This window comes from Protopterus annectens, chromosome 17.part0 (assembly GCF_019279795.1).
Source record: "Protopterus annectens isolate FY-2018-M chromosome 17.part0, PAN1.0, whole genome shotgun sequence".
Taxonomy (NCBI): Eukaryota; Metazoa; Chordata; order Ceratodontiformes; family Protopteridae; genus Protopterus; species Protopterus annectens.
In genome coordinates this window covers 393,137,830-393,157,001 of record NC_056751.1, presented here as the reverse complement: position 1 = coordinate 393,157,001, position 19,172 = coordinate 393,137,830, and the positions used below count along the sequence as shown (strand labels likewise).

General features: G+C 43.4%; 1 long non-coding RNA gene across 1 annotated transcript in view; it reads right to left on the bottom strand.

Moving 5' to 3' along the window:
• LOC122791819 overlaps positions 1-18,822 on the bottom strand; it is a 623,348-nt gene extending 604,526 nt beyond the window's left edge. The window contains exon 1 of the long non-coding RNA XR_006363202.1: positions 18,781-18,822. This is a non-coding gene — a long non-coding RNA (uncharacterized LOC122791819). The remainder of the gene's footprint in view (positions 1-18,780) is intronic.
• Between the last annotated feature and the right edge of the window lie 350 nt (positions 18,823-19,172).

Genomic DNA, 19,172 nt, shown 5'->3' with positions numbered 1-19,172 from the left:
TGCTCTTGCAGCAAGTTCCCAAAGTCAGATATGAAGCACCCATGAATAGTTTCTAGTAAGGGGAAGGAACCAGGAAAGGCTCTTCTGGGTTATCTGAAATCTGGTTAATCCACCAAATAAATCACTTCTTGATGAGGAAGAGAGAAATTAGGAAGGTTAATGGGTGGTAGTGCAGATTCCAAATTGACTTAAGATACCATATCATCTTCCTCATATGGAGTCAATCAACTGGTCAGTTGCCATATTAAAATATTCTGGATCCTTCCACAGGAAACCAGTATAAACATTCACTTGAAGCTGGACAACAAGGAAGAGGAAACTGTGCCAACTCTGCCGCAGTCAATGCTGAGGAGTGATAGGTCAAGTGAGTCCCCATATGACACGGCAACAGATCACACGGTGAAACTGAAGAGAATGTGCCACAGAAAGATGCTACAGAACTTTCTACAGAATGCCCACAGAAAATAGAGAACAAAAAATGTGCACTCAGTTCAGAAGAAAATGAGCTAAGAGAAGAGTTGCTTGATTTAATAGATAAAAGCCAGAAGATTGACAAAACAAATGAACACAGTAATTAGGACTATCCATAGAGATTCATGTAATATAACAGAAGTAAACAGGATACATTATACTGTGCAGCTAAATTAATAACAGATACAATTCTACCACAAGAACACAGAGTAGTAAGGGAAAGGAAGGGGAGAAATTGAATACCATCATGGAAACATCGAAAACAGAAAACTATAAAGTAATTAAAGCCAAGAAGTGTCACTGTTGGATGGCCGTGATAAAGGCAATGCACAACATTACAACAGATCAAGAGCTACCATGATGCACTACCACAAATAAACTAAAAATATCAGCACAGGCAGAAAAACTTAGAAGATACACAGATAAACATAAAGGAAAAGTACAAAATGAGCAATTTACTGATGACCCCAAAAAGTTTTGCAGAGAAATGGTAAACAAGGCAAAAGGAATTGAAAGACGACCCAAAAAACGAAATAGATACATTTTGGAGATTTATGAAAATCCTGTGGAACATGAAGATGCTAAATGGATAAAAGAAGTATAAGAAAGGTTAAGAAGTTCAAAGGTACAGGATATGAAATGGGAGGAAGTACCAGCCAGAGAGACTGAAACAAAGTTAATTAAAGCCTCTAATTGGAAAACACCAGGCCCAAACACAGTACCTAACTTCTGGTTAAAAGTATTAACATCTTTACATGAAGACTTAGTCATGAGCAAGAACTATTTATATGCGCACCCTGAACAGACACCAAACTGGCTAACAGGAAAAACAATGCTCCTACTTAAAGAGTGAACCTGCAAGCTACCCTAAAAATTACAGGCCAATAACTTTGCCTTCCAACTGTATATAAACTATACACCAGAATTGATGCCGACAGAGTTTACAGTCATTTAGAAGATAGATCAATCACGGCAATAGAAAAAAAGCCAATAAAACAAAGTCATACGGAACAAAGGATCATCTGTTGCTAAATAAAGTCATAATGGAGAACTAAAAAAAGGGGAAGAATTTAAGTATGGCATGGACTAAACAAAAAAAAAAAAAAAAGGCATATGACACTATCCCACCATTCATGGATGAGTGTGTGCCTAAAATGTGTAAGATACATCCTACACTGAAAAAAGTACAGTTGTGTACACTTACCATAAATGCAGATGTTCGAGTGTATTCACTGTTGCAGTCATTACATTTGGGTTATCTGCTTGCAGGTAGCCCACAGTCAGCCTGATTAACAGTCTTGGGTCCTGTGTCGGTTGCTGTCCTCTTCTTCCATGACGTCAGGTCGTCAGGGGTATAAAACATGCAGCCAACGCCATTACATCAGTTTTTCTTGCCTCAGATGTCAGGTGCCCCCTAATGGGAAGCAATTAAATATAAAAGTACAAAGATATACCTCCAACAAAAAAAGCAAATACACCAAAAAGGCTTTTAAGCATAGTAAAGGAAAGTAGAGGTATAGTCAGAAGTAGTTAGGGGGCTGGAGGGAGGGTAACCAGGACTGCAACAGTGAATACACTCTAACATCTACATTTACGCTAAGTGTATCCAACTGTACTATATTCTTAGTGTTTCACAGTTGCAGTCATTACATTTGGGTAGACTCGCAAAGCTATGGTTGGGAGGAGGAATTTAGATAGCATTAGGGCCAGCTATAAGGCCCTGCAAGACTGCAGTGGCAAAGCCAGCTCTGGATTTAGAGAAAATTGGCAAATGATAATGCTTGGTGAAAGTATGTACAGAACTCCAGGTAGCAGCTTCTAGGATGTCCCTGGTAGGGTCGCCTCTGAGAAAGGCTGTAGAGGTTGATGCAGCCCTGGTGGAGTGAGGTCTGATCCCCTGAGGGATAGGTTTTCCATGGTGCTTACAGCAGAAATGAATGCAACGGCTTATCCATTTAGAAATGGTTTGCTTTGAAATAGCCTTCCCCTCTGCCCCTGCAGCAAATGCCACCAGCAGTTGTTCAGATTTCCTTTGAGGTTTAGTCCTGTCCCAGTAGAATCTAAGTTGTCTGTGCACATCTAAGGAATGAAGTATCCGTTCCCCTTTATTCTGTGGATTGGGAAAGAAGGTTGGCAAATTAATGGACTGATTAAGAGCCACACTGGCTAGCACCTTGGGCATTAAGGATGGATTGGTTCTGAGGGCCACCCTGTCCGCATGAATGATAAAAGGCTCCACTGCCATAAGGGCCTGTAATTCAGATACCCTTCTAGCTGAAGTGATTGCTAAAAGGAAAGCTGTTTTCCAAGAAAGAAATTTTAAGTCTGCAGTAGCAGCTGGCTCGAAAGGAGGTAGAGTGAGTTTATCCAAGACAAAGTTAAGGTCCCAGGCTGGGGTTGCAGCTCTCCTGGGTGGTCTCAAATTTTTGGTCCCTCTGAGGAACTGCTTGAGCAGTGGATGAGAGAAGAGGGGAGGTTCTGTGTTATAATGAGCTGAAATGGCTGAGGCGTGGATTTTGAGAGGAAAAAGACAGGCCCTTGTGAAGCATCTCAGTTAAGTATTGTAAAATCTGAGGTAAATTGGGTGCTGCTGTGCTCATCCCTTGAGATTGGTTCAAGGCACAGAATCTTTTCCATTTTTCAACATAAGATTTTCTAGGACTAGGCCTCCTTGCCTCTAAAATGATATCTATCACAGGTTTGCTGAGGGATGGTAAAGGAGAGATTAAGTAATTAGCCAGGCTGCAAGGTTCAGTGTTAGAAGCTGAGGGTGCAGAATCTGGTTCTCCTGCTGAGACAGCAGGGAAGGAGTCTGAGGCAGGTGCCTTGGAGATAACCGTGACACACTGCGCAGGAGGGGGTACCAGTGTTGATGCAGCCAGTCTAAAGCAATCAAAATCATCCTTGCTTTTTCCTGTTTGATTTTTAGTAGTACTTTGGAGAGCAGAGGCAGAGGGGGAAGGCATAGACTGATAGGTTTTTCCAGCTGAAGGACAGAGCATCCACTTTCCAGGCTTGTTTGTGGGGAGTCCTTGTGCAAAATTTGTCCAATTGGTAGTTCTGGGGAGAGGCAAACAGGTCTATATCTGGGCTCCCCCAATTGCTTGTCAACATGTTGAAAATCCTTGGTTCCAGCTTCCACTTGTGTGGGTCTATGAGTTTTCTGCTTAGTCCGTCTGCCAGTATATTTAATTTTCCTGGCAGGAATTGAGCTTGTAGGTACACTTGGTAGCGCGCAAGGCTGTGTTCCACAATGCCATGGCTAGTCTGCAGACGGGATAAGAATGTGCACCCCCCGCTTGTTTATGTACCACATAACAGTGGTGTTGTCCGTCTTTACCATTAGCTGTCTTGGAAGAATGAGGTCCTTGAAGGCTGTCAGAGCATTCTGTACAGCTAGCATTTCTTTTTGATTGATATGCAAGGTGCATTTGACTTGGATTCCATTTGCCTTGAATGCACTTCCCTGCCAGGTGAGCCCCCCATGCATAGTCTGATGCAGCTGTTAGGGTTTGGGCAGCAGGGAGTGGTGTGAAAGGTAGTCCCTTGTTTTGGTGCCAGGCCTCTGCCCACCAAAGGAACTCTAGCCATAGGCAAGGTATGATAGGAATCATTGTTTCTAGGTCTTGAGAATATTGACACCATAGGCTTTTTAGATACCACTGTAGTTTCCTCATATGCAGTCTTGCATATGGAATTAGAAGAATGCAGGAGGCCATGAACCCCACGGCTTGCAGTATTTGTCTTGCAGATAGCAGGGTTTTTGTGGCCACGTGTTTGAAGTAGGTTGTCAAATGAATTTGTTTCTCTGGCGTGAGGAAAGCCATCTGGGAAGTTGTATTCAAGCTTTCTCCCAGGAATATAATTTATCAGGGTACCAGGTGTGATTTATTTTCGTTTATGGTGTACCCCAGATAAGTTAGAACTCTTTGTACAAAGGCCAGATGATTCAAAAGTATGTCCTGGCTTTCTGCCCGAATTAGACAATCGTCCAGGTATGAGTATATTTGAGTATTTCTTTGCCTGCAAAATGCAATGACTGGAGCTAGGCACTTTGTGAATACCCTGGGCGCAGTACATAAGCCAAAGGGCAGTGCAGAGAACTGATAGTGTGTGCAGCCTGCTTTGAAGCGTAGGTATCTTCTGCAAGATTCCATGATTGGGATGTGCAGGTATGCTTCTTTTAAATCTATTGTTGCTAACCAGGCATCTTTGCCTAGCATAGGAAGTAATTGGTGAAGAGTCAGCATCTTGAATTTTGGAATCTCCAAAAAGGTGTTTAGAGTAGACAGGTCCAGGACAGGACGCCATGAATGGTCTTTTCTGGGTACCAGGAAAGTTTCGAGTAGAAACCTTCTCTTTTCCTCTTCTGGTACCAGCTGAATAGCCCCCATGCTTAAGAGAGAAAGTACTTGTTTTTGTGCTTCTGCCCACTGATTTGGGGGTAGGACCGGCCACCCGCTTGCTGTTGGCAATGTGTGGAAGTGAAATCTGTAACCCTGGGACACTACATTTAAAACCCATTTATCCTGGGTAATGAGTTCCCAATTCTTTGCATGAAAAGCAATCTTTCCCCCCAAAGGAGCAGTCAGTTGATAAGTGCTTGGAAATTTTAAAAGGAAGTCATTGAGACAGTTTACCATGGGGAGGGCTTATTATTCCCAGATTTGGAAGTGGAGGCCCCCTCACTGCTTAGTTCTGTGTGTGTCCCCTGGGACTGAAACCTGGGGTTTCTGCTGTGTCTGGGTTTGGCTTGAGAAGACCTGGAAGGGGCTGGAAAGGACCAATTCTTAGAGGGCCAGTGCCTACTAAATGTAGGAGGCTGAACTTGTAAAAAATCTTTAACGGTTTGCATAGATTTAGCTTTATCGTCCATCTTTTTAAGAACTTCCTCAGTCTTGTTGCCAAACAGGCGGTCCTGATTTAAAGGATCATCCAACAATTAAGCTTTAACATGATCAGGCAAAGATTGCTCCTTAAGCCAAGCATGCCTTCTGAGCACAGACCCAGTAACAGCAGCCCTGCAAGAGGCCTCTAATGAAACAAAACATTGCAAAGTATGTTTTCCAACTTGTTCAGCAGAATGCATTAAATCCTGTAATTCTTTATTTTCCACACAATCAGGAATCAACATCATTTTTTGTTTAAGCAGTCTAATAACATGTGGCTGATACTTTAACATATGAAACTGGCAGTTTAAATCCCTAATGGCCAAGGTTGCAGAAGTGTAAACCTTCTTACCCCATCTATCCAGTGCCCTGGAGTCTCTATCAGAAGGGGTAGGATTTTTAGCAGTAGAAGCCTTAATACCCTTGGCCCCCTGTGAAATAGTTTATGGATCTGCAATAGGATTTTTAATAAGGAACTTGTGGGACTCTGGAACCCTGCAGTATCGGTCAGGTTTTTCTGGGAGCAGGAGGCAGGGAATCAGGGGCCAAACTAGATTCCGAAAAAGCAACAACAATGTCTAGTACAGGAAGAATAGCTAAAGGCCTATACAGAGGTAGGAGAAGGAAATCCCTAAGCCTCTTTTTTGAATCAGAAAAATCCTGGCTTTCCCAGTGAAAATGCTCCCTTAGAGTATTTAAGGTTTCCCCAAAAGAAAAATCCTCAGAAGGGGAAGCAGAGGGAATGGAGTCCTCTGCATCAGAATCTTCATAACTAGATATGGGAAAATCCAGATCATCAGAAGAATCCGAAACAGAATCAATCAGAAGATTCATAATCAACTTCAGTCCTAGGCCTCTTAGAAGGGGGGGGGGTTGGCTACCCCTGATTAGAGTTATTACATCTTCAGCCATTCTTATCATTTGTTTTTTAGGCATAGAGGCCTGAGCATGTGGCCTGGCCATCATTGTTTTAGGCATGGATCGTGATTTAGGCCTAAGTAAAGAAGAAGGTGTCAGTTTAATATGCAAGTCCGTAGGCCTGAATACACCCTCAAAAGCCGGTGCCTGCAAAGTGGCTCCGGACCCATCCAAGGTAGAGACATCCGTGGGTTCCATAGTTGAAACATCTCACCGCATACCAGACTCCGAATGGGTCTCAGTAGAGGCCTGTGAATCAGAAGTAGTGGGTACTAGGGGCTGCAAAAGCACCTCCCTGAATACCGGCCGACTGGCTTAAGAGAAGCGTCGGCAGTTTTGGACCTCGGCGGCCTGTCTCTGTCTTTATCTTTGCATTTTTCAGAATCACGGTAGTCGGATGGCTAACAGATGAATATCTGGATAATTAAACCGCGAACCGAAATATTTAGAGGCGAAAATATACAGACGACAGATAGTGTAGTGATTAAATAAAGCACAAAACCGACAGCAAGATACGTCATGGTCAAGGCCTAGGCAAGGAATACAGTACGAAATAAAATCTTTATGAGGTATTTGCTTTCCACAAGTAATGCAATTATTAACTTTTACTGACATCAGTAAGGAGCAAGAAAAAGTTTCCCCAATGGGGTACTTAGCTTTAGTTGAAGACTTCGGTTCTGAAATTTGAAAACGAAAATTTCAGGAGTCGGCTGACCGGCACTTGCGAACTGCTTCTGCTTCGGGCACCGCACGGCAAGAAAGACTGATGTAATGGCGTCGGCTGCATGTTTTATACCCCTGAAGACCTGACGTCATGGAAGAAGGGACAGCAACCGACGCACAACCCAAGACTTTGTTAATCAGGCCGGAGGGCTACCTGCAAGCAGATAACCCAAATGTAATGACTGCAACAGTGAAACATGAAGAACATCTGTACTATATTCTTCATGTTTCACTGTTGCAGTCATCACACTTGGGTTGATTCCCAAAGCTGAAAGAGTGGAGGCAGTCAGGAAGTGTTAGGGCTGGCTAGCAGGCCTTGTAAGACCACTGTAGCAAATCCAGCTCTGGATTTATAAAAAAAAAAATAGGTAAATGGTAATGCTTGGTGAAGGTGTGTACAGAAAACTCCAGGTTGCAGCTTCCAGGATGTCCCTGGTAGGGACTCCCCTGAGAAATGCTGTAAAGGTTGAAGTAGCTCTAATGGAATGAGTTCTGATCCCCAGAGGGGTAGGTTTTCCATGGTGTTTGTAGCAGAAATTGATGCAGTGTGCTATCCATTTGGAAATGGTTTGCTTTGAAATGGCCTTGCCCTCTGCCACTGTAGCAAAGTTGACTAAGCAGCTTGTCAGATATTCTGAAAGGCTTAGTCCTATTAAGGTAGACCCTGTGCTGTCTGTGCACATTCAAGAAGTGCAGGATCCTTTCCCTTTATTCTGAGGATTAGGGAAGAGGGTTGGCAAATGGATGGACTGGTTTAAAGCCACACCGGATACTACTTTGGGCATAAAGGAAGGGTTAAAGTCCTGAGGGAAACCCTGTCAGCCTGGAAAATAATGAAGGGCTCCATCACCATTATTGCCTGTAGCTCAGGCACTCTTCTTGCTGAAGTAATAGCTAGAAGTAAAGATGTTTTCCAAGAGAGGAATTTTAACTCTGCTGAAGCAACAGGTTCAAAAGGGGGAAGTGTGAGCTTCGCCAGTACAAAGTTAAGTTCTCAGGCCAGGGTGGGAGCTCTCCTAGGGGGCCTTAAATTGTTAGCTCCTCTCAGGAACTGTTTGAGGAGAGGGTGCGAAAAGAGGTGGCTCAGTATTATAATGAGCTGAGATGGCAGAGGCATGAATCTTAATGGATGAGGAGGATAGGCCTCTGTGGAGCAGCTCTGCTAGGTAATCAAGGATTTGAGGTAAGGTGGGCACAGCTGTCTCTTTTCCTTGAGACTGACTCCAAGAACAATATCTTTTCCACTTTTCAGCATAGGATTTCCTAGTACTAGGCCATCTGGCCTCAAGGATGATGTCCAGCACCCATTTGCTGAGGGATGCTGGTGGTGTATTCAGGGGATAAGCCAGGCTGCAAGGTTTAGGGTTTGCAGCTGTGGATGCAAAATCTGTCCCTCCTGCTGAGACAACAGGGAGGGTTGTCTGATGTAGATGCCAGGGTGGCACTGCTGTCAGACTGCGTAGGAGTGGGTACCAGTGCTGGCGTGGCCAGTCTGGTGCGATAAGGATTGCCCTTGGCCTGTCCTGTTTGATCTCGAGTAGTACTTTTGAGAGTAGGGGCAGAGGAGGAAAGGCATAAATTGAGAGGTTTGCCCATGTAAAGTATAGGGCATCCACCTTCCAGGCACTGCTGTGAGGGTTCCTGGTGCAAAATTTGCTCAATTGGTGGTTTTGGGGAGAGGCAAAGAGGTCCACCTCCAGTGTTCCCCACCTCTGGGTTAGAAGTTTAAATGAGTTGGGTTCCAGTTTCCACTCGTGAGGGTCCAGCAGATTTCTGCTTAAGTCATTTGCCAGTGAATTTTGCTTGCCTGACAGGAACTGAGCTTGTAGGTGCACTTGGTTGCTCAAGGCTGTGTTCCACAGAGCCATGGCTAACCTGCAGAGTGGGTAAGAATGAGCTCCGCCCTGCTTATGTACCACATAACCGTGGTGTTGTCTGTCTTTATCAAGAGCTGTCCTGGAAGGATAAGGTATTTGAAGGCTGTCAGAGCATTCTGTGCAGCTAACATCTCTTTTTGATTGATAAGCAGGGGAATTTGTTCTGGGCTCCATTTGACTTGAATACATTTGCCTGCCATGTGAAACCCCCCCCATGCATAGTCTGATGCATCTGTTGTCAGGGTTTGGGCGGCAAGGGGTTGAGTGAAAGCAAGTCCCTTGTGGTTGCATGCTTCTGCCCACCAAAGGAACTCTGCCCTTAGACAAGGTATGATAGGAATCAGTGTTCCCAGGTCCTGAGAATGTTGATACCACAGACTTTTTAAGTACCACTGAAGTTTCCTCATATGCAGTCTTGCATATGGAATTAGCAGAATGCATGAGGCCATGAACCCTAGGGCTTACAGTATTTTCCTTGCAGATAGCTGGGTTTTGGTGGCCATTAGTTTGAAAAAGTTTGTCAAACGGACCTGCTTTTCTGGAGTGAGGAATGCCATCTGGGAAGTTGTGTTCAAGCTTGCTCCCGGGAATACAATTTGTTGGCTGGGCACCAGTTACGATTTCTTTTTGTTGATGGTGTATCCCAGTGAAGTTAGAGGTCTTTTTACAAATGTCAGGTGCTGAAGTAGCAATTCCTGACTGTCCGACTGAATCAGGCAGTAGTCCAAGTCTGGATAGATTTGAATATTTCTCTGCCTGCAGTATGCAATGGCTGGAGCTAGGCATTTTGTGAATACTCTGGGTGCAGTAGATAAGTGAAAGGGAAGTGCATAGACCCTGCCCTGAAACGTAGATATTTCCTGCAAGACTCCCTTATGGGGATGTGCAGATAAGCTTAAGTCTAGGCTGACTAACCAGGAATCCTTGGCTAGCATAGGAAGAAGCTGTTGCAGTGTAAGCATTCTGAATTCTGGGACTACCAGAAAGGTGTTGAGAATTGATAGATCCAGGATAGGGCGCCAAGAGCTCTCTTTTCTGGGCACCAGGAATAGTCTGGAGTAGAAACCATGTCCCCTTTGTTCTACTGGAACAGGTTGAATAGCCCTGATAAGGGGAAGGGAAAGTACTTGGCTTTTGAGTCTCTGCCCATTGGTTTTGAGGAAGGTCTGGCAATCCACTTGGGGCTGGCAGTGAGTGGAAGTAGAATTTGTATCCCTGGGAAACAATGTTTAGAACTCATCGATCCTGAGTAATGGACATCCAGTTTTTTGCATGAAGGGCGAGTTTTCCTCCTAAGGGGCGCAAGTACTTGGGCATGGCTGGGAAGGATAATTGTAAAGTCATTGTGAACTTTTTCCATAAAGGGGTGGCTTACCACTCCCTGGTTTTGAGGTGGAAACGCTTCATTGTTTAGATTCATAGGTAGGTAACTAGGCTATTGGCCTTTGGGAATAATTAAGCCTAGCCAAACTGTTTCGGCTTGCGCCTCCCAAGTGGTTTAGTTACCTGCGACTCTGTCGAGCAGAGCCACAGAAGTGATTCCCAGGGTGAATTTCCTGTTCCCCATCCACTCATCAAGATTCTTCTTGAAGAGCGCTAATGAGGAGCTCTGCCTCACATATATGGGGACCTTATTCCAGAGCTAGGGGAGTCTCTGGGACACGAATGTATCTCTCCAAGTCCTGTTTATTGTTGAGGTCAGGTTTAGGTCCCTAGAGCATGTAGCTCGGGTAGATTGGGTTTTCCTTAGGTAGAGCATTTCCAACAATTCAGGGTTAGACATAGCCTTGTATGCCAGGCAGAGATCGCCTCTGAGCAGCCAGTATGCAAGAGTACAGTTGAAGTTTTTAGCCTGGTGGCACAGGGCATGTGTTTTAGGCCAGTTATCCTCTTGGTGATGTATTTTTGAGGCCTCTCCAGTTGTTGCAGGTGTCTAGTAAGGTACATCCAGAATGGGGCATTGCACTCAATAATGGGTCTAATGAATGATGAGCAGAGGGGGACAATAACTTCCCTTTTTCTACATGCAAACTCCCTTGTGACAAGGTGGGCCATGTAGAAGGATTTTCTAACCACTTTAGCAATGTGGTTATCGAAGGAGATGTTACTATCCACTTGGGTCCCTAGGTGTCTTATCATACTCTCTGTAGTCAGTGAGCTACCACGTTGTGTGGCAATTCATAGGTACTTGGTTTTTCCCAAAGGGGATGACAATGCACATTTTGGCGTTTAGCTTGAGGCCATGATTTTGGCACCATGTATCTGTTTCAGTGAGCCCCTTTTGAAGGACATCTACGTCAGCAATAGTCTCAATTATGGTGCCCAGTTTGCAGTCGTCTGTGAACTTTGGTAGCCATAGTCCCTCTGTGTTTGCATGTACCTCGGAGAAGTAAATACTGAACAGGAGAGGTCCCAAGACTGAGCCCTGGGGTACTCCACTTGTTACAGGTTTGGAGTCAGACCTAGCGTTTCCTATTTTCACTGTATAGGTTCTGTCTGTGAGCCAGTTAGCAACCCATCTTGTGGTGTAGGAGTTTATATTTAGGTTAGTGAGTTTGTCTATAATTCCTGAGTGGGGAATAGTATCAAAGGCTTTTGCGAGGTCAAGGTATGCCGTGTGGACCACCTTTCCCTCATCGATTGCTTTGGTGACCGTCTCTAAGTAGTCAACCAGGTTTAGAAGACATGACCTGCCCTTTACGAAACCAAACTCGGTAGGGTCTAGGGTTTGTAGGTTCCCAATGTTGTTTATGGGTTCCATGATGATGAGCTCCATGGCCTTACAGACTAGGCTTATGGGGCTATAGTTCCCAGGGTCGGTGGTGGCTCCTCCTTTGTGAAGCAGGACAACTGTTGCTGTGCGGCAATCGGTGGGCACATAGCCTGAGGAGAGGCTGTGGTTGAACATGGTATTCAGGTGAGAGATTAGTTCGCTTTGGAGTTCATGTATCACGCAGCCTGGGATGTTGTCTGGTCCCATAGATGCTGTGTTCTTTGCTTTAGAAAGTGCCGTGGATGGTGGATGGATGTGATTATGGAGGCAGCACAATCTTCTGGTATAGATATGGGCCCTTTAGGGGATGAGGGTGGGGTAAAGTTTGCACTGAACCTATCTGCCAGTATATACTGGCAATATCAGTTGGTTCCGTGAATTTTGAACCATTATGCTGTAGCTCAGAGCAGATCTGAGAGTTGCCATTTAGGTTCTTGACATAGCCAAAAAATGCTTTGTGGTTGTCTTTGGTGTCCGTTGCTACTTTTCTTTCAAAGCTCGCCTTTGAGGATTTTATAAGGGATCTTAGCTTTTTGCTAAGGTTGGTCAGGGTGCTCCTCCATTCCTGGGTTTTTACACTTTTTTTGTAATAATTTCTTCCTTCTATTACACAGCTAGTTTATGTCCGGGGTCCACCAGACTGGTTTCCTTTTTTGGAGGAATTGGTCCTGGTTTTGTTCAGAATAGCATGGTCCATGCACTCATGTAAGTGCTTGTAGAGTGCTTTTGTGTAGGCTACAGCAGATTCGACCAAGATGTCATTCTACATGGGGGTGATGAAGTTTGCCACTTCGGTTTTAAGCAGCATCAAGTTTGCTTTGGAGAAGTTTTTCACTGTGGTTTCCTTGGGCGGGGGGGTGTTATGTAGATATAGAGGGTGATGAGTTTATGGTCTGATCAAACCAACGAGGGATTTACCTCGGGTGTGGAGCAGTTGTCACCCATGTTGGTGATGACCAGGTCCAGTATATTGTTGCCCCTTGTAGGGGTGTTGATAAGCTGGTCCACAGCATTTGAGTTAATATATTCCAGGAAGCATTGAGCAAAGGTATTAGTGCTTGAGTAGTTTTCCCAGTTGATGTTTGGGTAATTTAAATCACCCAGTATTAGGGTGTTTGGTTGGACCCTCATATTTTTTCAGTACCTTGAAGAACAAGGAGTGGGGGGTCTTGGGGCAGGGATGGTGATCTGTAGCAAGCTAAAATCTGGATTGCAGTTTTGCCCACTGTCAGTTGCACTTGGATGATCTCTGAGGCATCTGTGGTTATCCTTAATGAATATGGATACGCCTCCTCCCTTGGTGTTTTGGTCCAGGTTTTGTGGCTGAAATGTGTGGTACGAGTTGTAGCCTGGAATCACTGGGGTGCTCTCTTGAACCAGGTCTCAGTTACTGCACAAATATCGATGTTCTCCATTTTGAAAAGGGCCTCGAGTGAGCACATTTTGAGGTTTTAAACTCCTGGTGTTGAGCAGCATTACCCTGTTCTTTGTCACTGGTACTTATTACGGTGGTGGGTTTGTCTTTTGAGCCTTGCCTAAAAAAGGCACTATAGGGGTGGCAAGAGCCTTGGCCAGTATCCTGAATCCCAGGGGTAACAGGTGCAAGCCATCTCTGGAGAAGCATTGTGGCTTGTCGAGCATGTCACCCCAGGTAGACAGATACTGGATCCCCTTTGAATGACACCAGAAGCTTAGCCAATTGTTGAAATTTATCATTTTTTCCTTGTACTGAGGTATCATTTTTTCCATGTACTGAGGGTATCATTTTTGGTGAAGTTAAGATGCTACTCAGGGCTGGGGGTCACACCTGCCTTGGTTACATGATCAGAGAGCTCTTCTACGTCTCTTTTCATCTAGTCCAGGGAGGTACATCTCAGGTCATTCACAACAACATGGACAATGACAGAGTCATATTTGTACTTGTTTTAGTGTGACCTGAGCGCCTGTGTGATGTGGCGGATTCGGGCGCCCGACAAGCAGCTGCCAGTAACCTTTTCTTTATCCAACCTGGTGAGTGGGACATCAGTGTGCCTGACTATGGAGTCCGCTATTACAAGTGTGTTAGGTATGATGTTATGCCTTATGGGCTGTGGTTGTGTGGCGCACTGGTTTTGGAGGTTATGTGTTGGTTGCGGTGTGTTTGTGGGTAGAGGTGGCTTGCGTGTCTGCTTTGGAGGTCTCGGTTTCCACAGATTTTTATTTAGAGCCTCCGAGTATGTCTTTGTGCATCTATGTGTGGGATTTGCAGTTGCAGGTGTGGTGGTTCTGTGTGGTGAGAGATATGTTGCAGGATGTTACCTTCTCCTCTTAACTGTCTATTCCAGTCATGGCTGGAGAGAGTTTTGCCTCATGTTTGGCTGTGTAAGTGCATCACTCGCAGATTTTGGTGTCATGTGGTAGAAGGAGAGGGTTGTCTGTGTGCATGAGGCAGTTGTCACCGTCTCAGGATGCCCAGATTCGTCAGGTGAACTGGAGAATACACTAGGATCTGGCCTTCAGACATGCCTGAATTGGTTGAGAAACTTTTTTCTTGTTGAGCTGGTGGGGGAGAGTAATTTGACTGTTCCATACAGACAAATGTTGGGGATACAGTACTATAGTTTATTTGTGCTTCTGTCTCTTTTTTGAGCAAGTGCTAGTCCAAAAGTGCTGATTTGAGTGCTAAAACTGGAAGAACGGACTAGTACTAAGGGAAAAACTGAAGAGCAGACTCTGTGGAGATGGGGATAGTTTAACCATAGCCAACTGCCACTGCGCTATGAGCAAATCCGTACAAACTCGTTTTTTATATCAGAATGATAAGAGAGAAATTAGCCCAAAATGGCCAATAAAACTACAATTTCTGAGCTGAAACCACTCTTCCAAGGACAGGTAGGCTGTTCAAAGCTCCCCACTCTCACTGGTGACCTTCCTTCTATCCAGGTAAGGATATGGGCAACACAGAAGCTTAAAATGTAGTCCAGGTACCAGCAAATATCTGAAACCACACTTTTCTAGCTTAGAAAGTCTGGAAATAGGAAGTTTTTTTGTGTTTTTGTTTTTTCAAAAATATAGCAGATACAACAGAAAAAACACTTTTAAGGTATAGAAACGGCTATCACACTCGATTGTGACAAATACAATTAAATAATACAATATACAACAAAAAATCACTTTTTTAAAGTGCAGGCACTAAATAAGTACAAATGCAGTTGAAAACGGGCTTCTAGAGTATCAGTAAACGCCAGAAACAGAGCGTTTAGGCGGAATTAGCAATGAACAGCAAGAAAAAACAGAAAAAGATACTTAAACACTCCAAAGTGTCTCTTTTCTCTCTCAGGTGCTGAAGGACTCTGCAGGACACCTGGCAGGATCTTGCTGAGCTGATGCACGTGCAAAGAAAACATGCAAATGCATACCCTGAGACTGTAGTCTTGGTGGTCTCTTTCCCCTGGGTTTGGGCTGAGAAGCCCTGAGAGAGACTGGAAAGGACCAGTATTTTGAAGGCCAATGCCTTCTGAATCTAGGTGGCTGCACCTGTAAGAAATCTTTGACAGTTTGCATAGATTTAGCTTTTTCTTCCATCTTTTTAAAAACTACTTCTGTTTTTGTGCCAAACAAATGCTCCTTATTTAAAGGAGCATCTAGTAATTTTGCTTTGACATAGTCTGACAAGACTTGTTCCTTTAGCCAATCATGCCTTCTCAGTACAGACCCAGTGACAGCAGCCCTACAAGATGCTTCTAAGGCATCAAACCCACACTGCAAAGTATGTTTACTAACTTGGTTGGCAGAATGCATTAACTCTTGTAAATCTTTATTTTCTGCACAATCTGGAAGTAGCACCATTTTTTGTTTAATTAGTTCCATAACATGTTGCTGGTACTTCAACATGTGAAACTGGCAATTCAAAGCTCCGATGCAAGAGTTGCAGTGGTATATAGTGGTATATACCTTCTTACCCAATCTGTCTAAAGCTCTAGAATCCCTGTCTGAAGGGGTAGGGTTTCTGGCTGTAGTAGCCTTAATGCCTTTAGGTCCCTGGGAAATGGCCTCTGGATCCGCAGTAGGATTCTTAAAGAGAAACTTGAAAGAGTCAAATACTCTGTAGTACCTGTCAGGTTTTCTAGGAGCTGGTGGTGAAGTGTCAGGAGTAAGACTGGACTCCATGAAGACATCATCTACAATATCCAGGACAGGGGGTATAGCTAGAGGCCTGTGCTGAGGTAAATCTAAAAATTCCCAGAGTCTCTTTTTGGACTGACGATAGTCCTGGTATTCCCAGCAGAAATACTCTCTTAAGGTATGCAAGGTTTCACCAAAAGAAAAATCCTCCGGAGGGGAGGCAGAGGGAATAGATTCCTCTGCATCTGAATCTTCACAGGTAGATAAGGGTATGTGCTGGTAATCAGAAGGGTCAGAGTCATCAGACCCCTGGTCTGTAGAATCAGAAGGAAATTCATTTCTTTGTCTTTTAGCAGGGGAAGGCTGGCTTCCCCTAATTACAGTGATAAGGTCTTCAGCTATTTTAAGCATTTGTTTTTGTGGCATGCGCTTTGGATGTCGGTTTTCCAGGCGTAGTGTGAACTCTGGGCCTGAGAAATCTGGTAGTTTTAGTTGAAAATGAAGTTGTCGGTTTAATATGACCATCGGTAGATCGGAATACACTCTCAGAAGTCGGTGCCTGCACAGCAGATCCGGACCCATCCAAGGTAGAGACATCTGCAGGTTCCATAGACAAAGAAGCATCTCGCAGCATACCTGACTCAGAATGGGTCTCAGCAGAGGCTTGTGAATCTGTAGAAATGGGCATCAGGGGCTGCAAAGGCACCTCACTGAGTACTGGCGGACTGGCGACTAGCTTAACGGAAGCACTGTCAGCAGTTTTTGACCTATGTAGTCTGTGTCTCTGTCTTTGTGCTTTTTTGGAAGATCGGTAGTCGGATGGCTTAATGAAGCCATTTCGGAATACAGAAAACGAGAGCGAAAGAATTTAGCTACAACAATAGCCCTGCGTTAAACAAAGCACAAAACTGACAGCGAGGGACGTCGTGGTCTGGGCCTAAACAGGTGACACAGTAAGAATGAAAAACTCTGTGAGGTATTTGCTTTCCACAGGCAAGACAATTGTTAATTCTTTGACATCGGTTTGAGCAAGAAAAAAGAATCCCCAATGGGATACTTAGCTTTAGAAGATTTCAGGTTTGAAACCCGAAAAAAGAAAAATTTCAGGTAGCGGCCAACCGGCATTTGCGAACTGCTTCTGCTTCGGGCTCCTTCTTGGCAAGAAAGACTGATGTAATGTTGTCGGCTGCATATTTTATACCCCTGATGACCTGACATCATGCAAGAGGCGAAAGAATCCGATGCAGAAATCCCAAAACTCTGGTATTCTGGCCAACTGAGGGCTACCTGCAGGCAGATAACCCAAGTGTGATGACTGCAACAGTAAAACACACAGAACATCTACATTACAGTGACCATGAAACGGCAGACCACTTTGCAATTATTAGTCAAAGGATAAAAATCCTAAGGGGGATATTCCAGGGTGACTCCCTGTTCCCTCTGTTATTCTGTCTTGCCCTTAAACCATTAAGCTGTCTACTTAACAGATTAGGCCATGTCTATAATTTGGCTCCTAGAAAACAACAACGTGCAAAGACTTATTTTCTCTTTGTCAATGATTTAAAACTGTATAGTTCATCAGATATGGAACTGAAAGCACAACTGCAAGTAGTCAAAACCTTTTCAGATGAGATAAGAATGTCATTTGGTCTTGATAAGTGTGCAAAAGCAACCTTTAAAACAGGAAAACTGCAGCACCACAAAAACATCAATTTGGGACGAGAATGTAATATAAAATAACTTGAGCAAGAGGGAGTGTATAAATATTTGAGAACTGATGATGGATCAACAATAAAACATGAATAAATCTGAATAAAACTTTGTAAGGAATATTACAGATGAATTAAATCAATCCTGAAAACAGTGTTGACATCTAGGAACAAAATACAAGCTATAAACCAATTTGCTCTTCCTGTCCTAACTTACAGTTTTGTAGTGGCTGACTGGCCCCAAAATGTGTTGAATAGGTTATATAGGAAAACAAGGATGCTTCATGATCTCCAAATGATCTATAAAAATCAATGCATACCAAGATTATATATTTCCCGTTCCGAAGGACGTATGGGAGGGTCAAAAAACACTGCAAAAAAAAATTAGAAAAATTGAAAGTCAAATTGCAATGGAAAGAAATCGGCAGGGCTCCCATGTATAAAAATCCATAAAGTTTAGGATGTTTGCACAGAAGGTTTAGGCATTTTTATATTCGAAAAATCTTCAGAGGATTTTTCTGCAGGTACACAGAAGATGCTAGAGGTATGAAGGGAAGGTGAGAGAAAACTAACAGCACTTGGGGGGGGGGTAAAACTGGCAGATTTAAAAAAATCCCTACAGAGTACTGTGGTAGAAATGTTTGGGGGAGGGGGTCAAATGGTAATAAGAAAATTATTCTTTTTAGTTAGGATACAGGGTCTGATTTGCCTAGACACGCTAAGGTTGTACGTTTAATGCTACCGGTGGCCAAAAAAGTAAATACTAGATAAAGCAAATCGAATCTATACTAACTGTAATGAATGTACTGAATACTGTAAAGGATATAAAACACTGTGGGTAGTATCTTTAGAAAGGGAAGGAGTACATTTCAGACAGAAATGGAATCTGAGAGAATACATACAGAATTAAAGTTCAACTGGAGGAATGAGACGAAGGATAGTAGAAACAATTCAGGTAAAACTGGAGCAAGTTAAAATTGTTAAAAAGAAAACGTATACTGCATGGATAATAATAGAAACTTAGCATGATTTGTTTTCAATTCTATTAAGGTATGCAAACTCTTGTTGCAATTTAAAATGCAATAACTTAAGATGTTTAAAAACAAAATCGTCTTCACCCATAATCTATGCAACATTTTACAATGAGAAGATAAACTCTAATCACCTGTAAAGCAACATGCATATAAAGCCACTCAAATTAGTCAGGGATCCAGTGCACATTTTAAAAATATGACTGGCTTTGGAATTTTAGTAATATACTATACACTTAAGCCAAACATAAAAAGTAGTTCTATTTTTGATGTCTTGTTCCTTACCTCCTCTTCCCCTTCTTCAGTTTCTTCAAACTAGAAAGAAAAGTCAGAAATTATAAACTGCAGTCTCTATCAACAAAATTAACTTCAACTTCTAGTTAGAACTGTGCTTAAACTGAGCTCCAATAAATATTCTCAATTTCTATAAACCTTTTCTAAAGCAAATCTGTGATAGTATATGGGAGGCTACATGACAGCCTCTTGAATTCTTTCTTACCTTAACTTGCGTTTCTTAATGGTGGCAAAGCAAATTTACCCCCAAATAGTACAGTTGTGTTCCACTTTCTTTACTCGTAGATGTTAGAGTAGATCAACGTTGCAGTACTAATCCTTGGGTCCTTCTGCTGTGCAGAAGCCTGTGACTGGCCCGGTTTTCACAGTCTTATCATCCTAAG